Raw genomic sequence first — 10,906 nt, forward strand, 5'->3', positions numbered from 1 at the left:
TAAAAAATTAAAACTTTCATGTTTTTTATGAAAATTTTATCATTTTTTAAAAATATTCTCGTGATTTTTTTTAAAAACTAGAGAAAAAACAAACAATTTAAGAGAAAAAAAATTAAAGTATCACAGTTTAAACATATTTCATCAAACATCAAAAACTTGAAAAGTATTGTTAGTTTATAACATACAAAATATTGTAAGTTAGGCAATGGTGGAGCAATTTTTGGGAGAAAATAGTTATTATTTTATAGGTAAACTAAAGACAAACCGGAGTTCAAGCAAAATTTGTTCAACTTGAGGTAAAAAGTACTTTAATAATAATAACATCTATTTTTCCAGATTACTTTTATTCTAAATTAAAAATATGACAATTTTTTTTGAACAAAATAAAAGCATCAGTATATGCTTTTACTCCAATCCTCTAATGCCTTGCTTGAGTTTTACCTGAGACTATTGATCCTTCAAACCATTATGCTTTGAACAAAACCATAAGAAGCTGGTAAATAGTAAAATATTTACTTCTTGAATGAAAGTTGTGTACATATTTACATATTATTTGTATTTAAATCATAAGTCAAACTGAAATCTATTAATCATTGGTATCATTATTGTCTGTGGTCACAAATAATCATCATCAATACCAAAGTCTTCTTTTTGACAAAAAAAAGCTTTCTCAAGGAATTTTTATGCAATTCATTCAGTTAACATTTGTTCGTGTTTATGAATAAAATCGAAAGTTAAATTTATCTGAAAGCATGAATGGTTTATTGTGAGTAAATCGAAAAATTATTGACTCTCTACGATCACTTTCTCCAACTCCTCAAATGTGATACAATAAATATATGATTGGATTTATTTTTGTCCAAGTGATTTATTGATTTATGAATAGATGTCATTGGAGTTGACAAATATTGTTCATTTATTTTATCAATATTAAAAGCTCTATAGGAATTTGATTTAATTTATTACATCAACTAATTGTCTAGATGATGATTCTTTGCAAAAGGAAAAAGAGACATAGAAGTGGTGGATCCTTTTATGGATCAGATGAAAGTAAAAAGAAGTAATAAGATCTGAAATATAGATGAAAGATTGTGAAACTAGAAGACTAGTTTCTTCTTTCGTTTCGTCTAGTTTAGATTCATGGGGCAAAACGGATTTTTTGATTTTTAGTAACTTAATGAGGCAAAACGGATCCTGTGAAGCTGTTGATACAAAAGTTTACATTAATATAGAAGTATCCTTATTGCTCAAATTAAATTTATATGTGTATTAGTCATTTTGAAATTCAAAAAATCGTTTTGCCTTGAGTTCTTTTTTATTTATTTGTTTCTTTAACAATTTTTTTTTTTATTAAGGCCTAACTCTTCTTTAGAAGAGTTATTCAGCATAAACATTGGATACAATTTATTTACAATTGATTCATTGGTGAAGACATCGTATAATCACAGTTTACAAATGTTACAAATACAAGGGAATTTATTATATATTTATATTGCCAAAGGGCCATTCCATTATCGCGGGTTCAGACGTTCAGACGCCTGTTTTAGTTTATCCTTATTAAATAAAGAACATTTTAAATAAAAGTACTCTTTGAAAGACTACATTTTAATATGTTCTCTTTATATTAACTAACAAAAATTTTAAAATATTCTTTTCAAAGCCAGGAGAAAGGTTCAAAGTGCCTTCGCGGGTGCAACAGATTTGGCCCAACCTTTCCAGATCACAAACAAAAAACACATAAATCTGTTAATTCTGATACATTTAATATGTTATGCCTTAATATTTTGAAACGCAATGAAGTAACAAAGAACATAAAATAAAAACTCTAATCATATTAAAAAAAAACAATGATTTATTAATTTTTTAATCAATCGCGGGTGCAACACCGAATTATCGCGGTGACTATCTTCAGACTATTTTTAGACTATCTTTTCTGACTATCTTTAGACTATCTTCTTTCCATAAATAACAATAAAAACAACTAATAGCGTGATTGAAAAAACCATGTCGGAAATCGTCTATAGCGAAATGGCCCCAAACCTATTTTTTCGAAAAATTTACATACTTGTACACAGGCTGGTATGCAAGGTTTTTTTAAAAAATTTCTATTATATCAAAATAAGGGTTTAGTTTCAGTTTTTTAATATTGTTAATTAGAATTGGCCTCTCTTCTTCGTATCTTTAACAATTTATTATCAACTGATTGATTTAATAAACCTGAGATCTCAACACTGCAAATCGTAATGTTTTAATTTAAAACACTTAAAATGTAAAATGACGTCACCCATTTCATTAACATTGTAGTCACTTTGTAGATGCTTGGAAGTGTGTAAAAAGTGATTACAATGTTAATCAAATGGGTAATGTCATTTTAAAACACTTTCAAAATTTGAGATTTTCAGTGAAAGCGTAAGCTCAATAATTATTTTATAATTGTTTTATTATTTGACTTTTTTGTAATATAAAAAATTACCTCTGTTACATTCCCTGCAACTCAGTTTCCAGCCTCTCTTTAGGCGAAAAAAATGTACTTCTTTTATTCTTATGAGGGCAAAAGTCTTGCCTCGATTTGATAATTGAAGAGAAATATAACGTTTTATTACAAACAATTGTAAAACATTACATTATCATTAATCTTTTTGGATAATTATTTTTCATATAAATTGGCTTCTATTTTTATAAAACTTTAATTATGTCGTCAAGTCTACTATTCGTTAACATAAAAGCGTGTGAAAAGAGGAATTGAGTAAAAATTATCTTACTATACAGAGTAATAGTAGTATACTGCACAAGCAGAGTAAAATGCATTATGTGGAACATTAAAATTTACCTATAAAAATGGCGAAATTTTTCTTTTTATTGAACAAAGACTATCCACTTATTGTGACATTAGATATTTTTCTTTTGTTTAGGATTGTATTTTACCTTCATTATATGTTATCACATTATTACATAGATATATTACAAAGGGTATAATAAAAATATTATGTAAAATCATGATACGATAGCTCTACAGAAAACGCACGAATAAACATCAAGAGACAGGGTGTCGCGTGGCTTTTGGTAATATCGAATCACACAGATGACCGATTCCACATTGGCAATATGTTACTTGTTTACAGAATCGGTTTTCATTGACCGCTTTTATCCTGAACTCTCTTAGTCTACAGCCAATTAAGTCAAACGGATGTATATGAATTGAGTTTACCGTTCTGCCATATATATATTAATTTGTATATGTATGTATACTCTCATCAATGATCTCCAACTCTGCGTGCACGTATGTACATATTTCAAGGATAATACAAGTGGTAATATGTGAAAATACTCGAGGGTAAATTTGAGAGTCTTATAACTAAATTAAACCTCATTGATGGTATCCCATGAGAGCTTGGTTTCACTTTGATTGTGGTGACGATAAATAATTGTTGGAACAATAACTAATTAATATGTTAAGTTCAGTGGAACTTTGGTCAAGTATTTTTCTAAATTATTACGTGAATTATTAATTATTAAGGATTTTAAAAAAATTACCCTGTAATTTAGAGCAACCCTGATAGAGTTGAATTTACCTTGCAAAATGGAAAAGATCGAATAATAATTTTTGTAGACTAAATTTGATTTTTGTAACAATCTGAATAGCAATGATGATGTGTCCTCCATTAGGTCCCAATTCGGAATCATTTAGCGGAATCTTTAAGCATATCCAACTAAATTAATAAAAATAATTTAATAAATTAATGAAAATAAATGACTTTTTATGATTTATTTTGAAGGAATGTTTTTTATAATAATTTTTATACTTTTTTTGAGAGAAAATATTTCTTATCAACATTTAACTCGCGACTCGTACTGAATTTTAAATACTAAGAAAATCGAAATAGAATAGTAGTAGTAGTTCCATTGCAAATATACATTTTAAATTAAACTTTACTCTTATCCTAGAAAGTAATTTTTACTCTTTTTACCTGATTTTGTTTTATTACTATCAACTTACTACTAATACCAGCTTACTTATTATTTAGGGAAAAGACGGATAAAGTGGAACACGAAGGAAAAAAGGGAAATCAACGAATTAATCAGTATATTAACAAATATTAATAATTTTTTATAAATTGAGAAATTAAGAAATAAAAAGCGCAATAAGCATTTTTAACTTTATTTCAATAAGTTAATGCATTTTCTCGTGCGTTTTACTTTACATTAAAAATCGTAGTGTTTTAATTTAAAACACTTCTAAAATTTGAGATTTGCAGTGTACCCTTCTTTCCCCTACGATTTTTTTTTCTTCTGTACATTGTTTGTAAAATAACGATTATTTTGAATGTTCATTAAAGCTCTTCATTAATCTTTCTTTATAATCCATATCTTCCTTAATTTTATTGATTATTATTTTTAATTATTACTTTTGACGATATTCAAAACTTTATAATTCTATTCAAATTTGTTTAATAAACCTTTCAACAATCAAGACCGAATTTATAAATAAAGGATTACTAATTTTTCTCTTTTTTTGAGTTTAAATCTGCATACATAAGTACATTCTACCTCTTACGAGTTTTAAAACAATTAGGGTCAAATTTTTCAAGTATGAGCTGAAAACTTTAAATATAAATAATAACGAAACTTTTCCTATTTCGTAAGTTTTCGTTGTTCTAACTCTTCAAGCAGACTATTTTAATGATGAGCTGAATAAATAATTAAAATCCATAAATAAGTTTTTTATAGGATTCACTATCATTTTATATTACGAAGTTTATTATATAAGAGTAGATATACATAATAACAACTAAAAAAAACCTTGTTAAAAAAATTGTAAATGATACAAGTCTTCTAAGACAAATTTTATTTTACAAAAAAACAAAAGAATACTTACAATTCTGACTTTTGATGATATTTATACAAATAGGAGTCTCATGTACTTGACTTTAACCTCGAGAACTAAAGAAATAATTTTGAGATAAACCAAAAATACTGATGTGAATAATAAATATTATAATTAAAAGAATAATTAAAAAATTTTAACTTTACCTTCAATCATTCCTCTTTCATTTTAGAGAATTCAAACTTCATCTTCTATTCATTAGAATTCAAAAACGCTTTTGCTGGGAACAAATTAACAATCTAATGAGTTCGTGGTTACATTGATCCGCATCATAAAACGTGAATGATTAATGAAAACTCAATTTCTGATAACAAGATTGACAGCAAAGGAAGCTCATCTACATGAAGGATATGGTTAATGATAGCACATCATAATAATAATGGAAAAAAATAACAATACAGCTCCTGAATATCCAAAAATTAATAATTGATAAAATAAATAAATACAAAAACATAATTACAAGATTTTAAACAATGTTAAAAACAGCTACTGTTTTTTTTTATAATTTATCATAAGATCTTTTATCTGGAATGCTGGTATCATTACTTGACATCCATATTACAGTTTGAAGTAATTAGAACTTTTAGAAAAATACTTAAATCACCATGTAAGCATTAATCATAATAAGCACTCAGATATTTTTCTTTCATCTTTTAACTTCTTTACAGCAGTTGGTTTTGATGGTTCTACAGGAATTATATGAACTTGATATTAAAAAGTAATATGCTCAACAATTTCAATGTAAATGATACTTAAATTTCAGCCTTCAGGCAATTATTTTTGCAGCTAATAGAAATTTTCAATTAAAGTAAAAGGATGATTTATTTAATGTTGTGAATATAATGAAATATGATATTGAATGTGTACTATCTATGTTGGGACACGCTTTGAAACAATATTATTAAATTATCTAATAGTGTGGTATGATGAATAATATTCGTAACATAGGATAAACATCATGATCTCATAGTATTCATACTCAAAACCACTTCATGTTTCCAGTAATTTTATCGAATACTGTCATCATCGATGCACATGTAGGATATAAACTTTTTGGTGAAAGTAAATACTTTTAGCATAGTAAGCTACTGTGTGCTTGCATTCAGCTAACTTGTTGATTGATTTTGTCTTTAAATGAGCATGGAATCTGGTTTATTATCCGATCAATTCTCATACTAGAAATATCTAGATAAAAAGACAAATGTATAAAATTTTATTGTTGTTGGATGATGATGATCGGTCTTTTACTTATCATAGAAAAAATATGTGAGACATTTTATATCAATTTTTTGAATAAAAGTATTTAAATTTCTTTAGGATTAATTAATTAATTCTTATCAATTTAAAAGGTTGAAGATAAGGACAGTTCCTGATAGGCTAATTAGGATACATTGAAGAATACTTCTAGGCATTATATTACTCCTAGAATTATCTAGACTGAATATTATAGCGTGATATTCAAGAATAATTCAATTTTGAATAATAAATGTTATTTAATTTTACAAAATATCTTCTTTTTCTATTTTTTATACGAAATAAGTACTTTAGTTTTAATACCAACTGTCATCATATTAGATTGCTTCCATCTGTATATCTAAATACAAATGAACAATAGCAAAAAATAATGCTCGTCATCAGCACAAGCCTATTGAAGAATACATTGTGTATAATATATATACGTGTATATATATTTTTATATAGTCTTTTCAAAAACAAATAACTTTTCTCTATTATTATTTTCTTTTTCAAAAAAAGGAAAACGTCATCAGTTGAATTGGTTGATTTGTTACAAAATGTCATTTGAACATTTTTGTATTTCAATCAAAAGATTGATCTTACCATATGTTATAATATGCATTAAAAAAAGCAATAGACTAGAGTATTTGGAAAGAGTGATTTAGTTGATTCATATATTTCTCAAACAGAAAGAAAGTTAAAACTCAATTTGATGATATTTTTTTGAAATTTTATCAGGATCTGTTCTAAAGTTTGGAAGTGATTTAGAAGAACAAATTCACCTGGTGTTCAGAACTTTCAAAGAAACTGGAATTGATATTTTCCAAAGTGACAACTTGATCATTATCTGTCAAATAAAACTAGTACAGAACAGTTTTGACATTATGGTGTGCTTGGAGATCTTGAATAATAAACATTCTTTCGTACGTGAAAAATGTGTTACTATCAATTATAAGATGGAATTGTTAGACTAGTTTGATGACTAGGTCACAGATATTTCAGTGGTTCAATTGGATTATTGAAAACAATAAAATAATTCGTTAAAAATAAATCAGTAATAAAACCATGCCACATAAATAAATTGAACTGATCCTGTTGTTTATCGATCTCGAATTTTTAAATTAATCATTCATTAACTGATACCTTGTGCTGAGTCCACCTTTCCAAACCTTTCTTAATTGAATCTTGAAATAATCAATTTCATTTGCTACACAATATTTGCATTCATGCAAAACTCATTTTGACCTGATTTCCCTTTTCGTGCAGATTTTTGAATTTATTTTTCTCAGCTTTTGCTATGTAAATCTAAAATTCAAAACTCACATTGAGCTAGATCTTTCCTTAATGAGAACAAAATGAGACCCTGTTGAAGACATCGTGAGATTTTTTAAAAACTCTTAAATTCTAGAATGCCTTATATTATTTTAATATTAGAAAAATTCGAACAAATGAGGATTTTTATTCAAGTTAAATACTTCCTCTTTTGGAATAGAATTACAGATTATTAATATAATGTCATTGATTTGAAATACGAAAGAAAAACTCGGTAGGCAAGAGGCGAGAATGATACCAAAAAAAAAATAATTCTAGATCTTAAAAAAAATATTGATGATAATTAGAATAGAGTAGAGTGTTTGAGTTTAACTATTTTTATTTTAATTGTTTGTTATTTAAATATTAGTATTATTTATCACAGAATTATAATCTGAAATTTTTTGGCAGTGAAAACAAAATTTTTTAGTATTTTATTAACTAATTATTTATTGGTCTGATTTTTTACTTCATGTTCTGTCAATATGTTCTACTTAAAGGTATTTTATGGTATATCTATGTCTTCATCTAGAAAAAAATGTATATATTATCGATAGCGTTTAACAATTCATGAAAGATCGATCGACCTACACAACGTCCCCTTTCAAGTTACACAGTTTTTTCACCTCTGTAACTTTAATGGTAACATTTATAGTTCAGATACTCTATCATAATTGATGATTGATAGACGTTACTATTGATGAAATGTCTTTAAAGTGCTTCAATTGATCAATGTACATTTTCCAATAAAATATTAAAATTTATCACCTCGTATTTTTTACGATACGTTTTTATCGAGGATTTTTAAAGTCTTTTAATTTCCAGAGTTGTTGGAAGAAAAATGATGTCACAGGTGATCGTTTCCAGAACATAAATTAATACTGTTCATTCATTTATTTATAATCGTCATTTAGATTGTCGTCCATAATAAAACTAAAATTGATTATATTATTAAATGAAGTTTTAATCGATTTAAACTGAAAAAATGCTTTAAAATCAATAGTAATTTTCTGTAAATGAAAATTTATTAAAAAAAAATTCTGCGAAAAATAGTTGAGTATCAATTTAAATCATTTTCTTTATGCAATGATGAATTTATTGCATAAAAAATAAATGCTTTTTATATTCTTTAGATAATATTTGAGAATATTTTTTTTAATGGATTCGAATTTGAATAAATAACCAATAATGGCAAAAATAGTTCGTATGAGCTTTAAAATATAACTTCTTTTCTTTCTACATATCAGTTAAAAGCTTTATTACACTGAGCAGAATTGAAATAATTGCGCCAATTATTTCTTATCAACCCTGAAAAGTAGTCATGATAAAGAAAGTACTACGTAGCGTGGTACCTTGATATTGTGGATACACTACCCGTAAAAAAAAATTTCGTTCCCTGCAGGGAAACGTTTGGGGAACAAAATTTTTTCTTTAATTTTTCCTCTTTACTACAACTGTACTTTAAATGTTTTCTACTTGCAAAAACAATATACATAATGCAACTAATGAAATAAAAATGTATTGGCGAGAAACTGTGAGACATAAAAATGGGTCAAATTTGAAAATCGAACAACTTTGATTTTTCGACCCCAAAAAATGGCAAGTGGTACCCCTTTCCATTTTTTCAGGCCAAAAAATAAAAGTATTCCGATTTTCAAGTTTGACCACTCATTCTCTTCGTCTTGATGCGTAGAAATATGGAATTGAGGCACCGCCCAGAAAAATTTACTTTAACGCCCTCAAAAAGGGGTAAAACTGGATACACATTAAAAATCATCCCCTTGACTTTAAATCCCTATAACTCATGAACAGACAGTCTAATAACCGTTTTTAGGGACGCTTTAGAAACTTTAGAATCTAAACTAAATACGTATATTTATAAAAAACGTTTAAAAAATTTCTTTCATCCCTAAAATCACCAAAATATTTGGCGAACTCCCAAAAAATGTGACTTTTTTTGTATTTTAGATCTTTCAATCTTTCAACAATCTCATATTCGTTTGCTTCAGACAAACGGCAGATACATCTGTAAATAACAAACGTGGGTCGAAATATATAAATCTGCAGTCAATTTTACGTTGATCTGGTCACTAGATATATTGTATATGATGATTAAAAATTCTCCATTGACTTTAATCTTGATTCTTTATAGTCAACATTAGCTGATGATGAAACTACTTTTCAATATTTTTCTTTATTAAAAAAAAAATTCAATTTTTTCCATTCAATCAATGTCCTCATTGTTTTTATTTGATTACATTATTTTTTTAATGAAAAATTCATTATTTTATTAATACCGGCTTTCGATTAAATTTAATTTGTGAAAGAATTGATTTAAGAATTGAAAAGAATCTGATTTAAAGAAAAAAAAAGAAAGCTTTACGTTTAACAACCAGTACAATTTATTTTAAATGAATTTCTTTGTTATTATCACCACAATTGATGTTGTAAATCATTAAGAAAGCATTTTAATCAATGGAAAGAAATAATAGAAGAACTATGTAGAGCTACATTCCAGGCAGGGATAAATTATCTGAGAAGAAATGAAATGAATTGACATTGGTATTCGGTTGTCTGATGTCATTATACGAACATGTACATGCATAGACCATCAACATGAAACTGATCTAGAAGTGTAACGTGAGTTAACGATTGTCAACGTACTATAGCATGCAACTTCAGATTGAAGCCGTGACGAAATATTCAACATTGTACACGTGTTCTCTGAATCTAGAGGGTAAAATAAGCAATATCTATCTACGTGCTTTACTATCCAATTTTGATTCAGATTTAACAGCATAAACATGCCAGACTAGAAAAATTTCTTTCGAAGAATTTTGCTTAGATGTTCATCTATTTACATATTTTAATTGATATCTGTTTTCATCATCATCACTATTAAGACGTATTAATTCCCAAGTTTATTACATCAAGTTGTGAGCAATAAAAATTTCCTGCATCGATATTTTTTTGCGATTATTATTCTATCATCATTTTCTGGTTATTTGCCAAGTTGATGACTCATAGACTTAGGAAAATTACAGATAATCTGATAAAGTTGATAGAAAAGACATTGAATGAAACAATTCATGTTGAAAAGTGAATTTCTGGTCAGGTTGTAATCCTTACTGTTATTATAGAGTTTAATGGATTGTAATTTCTAATTTGATGTTGGTGGAGATGTTTTGTCAATACTTCATGATGACTTAGTTGACAGTAAAGGTGATTGAGTTGCTTGATGAATTTCTATAAGATAGAAGCATAATATTATTAATAAAAAAAATTCAAATAAATGAAATTTGATACCAAATTGAACCCATTTCACACCAACTAAATTGATTGATACGCAATGAATTCTAAATATTGATGGGATCTCATTACAATTTTATGGCTTAAGGGTGGAGAGTATTTTATATAAAAATAGAGGGTGGTTTTACGTGAGTCTCGCTATTGAACTTAAGTAGATTCCCTTTC

This window comes from Chelonus insularis, unplaced genomic scaffold, assembly GCF_013357705.1.
Source record: "Chelonus insularis isolate UGA/USDA-ARS -01 unplaced genomic scaffold, ASM1335770v1 contig_304_pilon, whole genome shotgun sequence".
Classification (NCBI taxonomy): domain Eukaryota; kingdom Metazoa; phylum Arthropoda; class Insecta; order Hymenoptera; family Braconidae; genus Chelonus; species Chelonus insularis.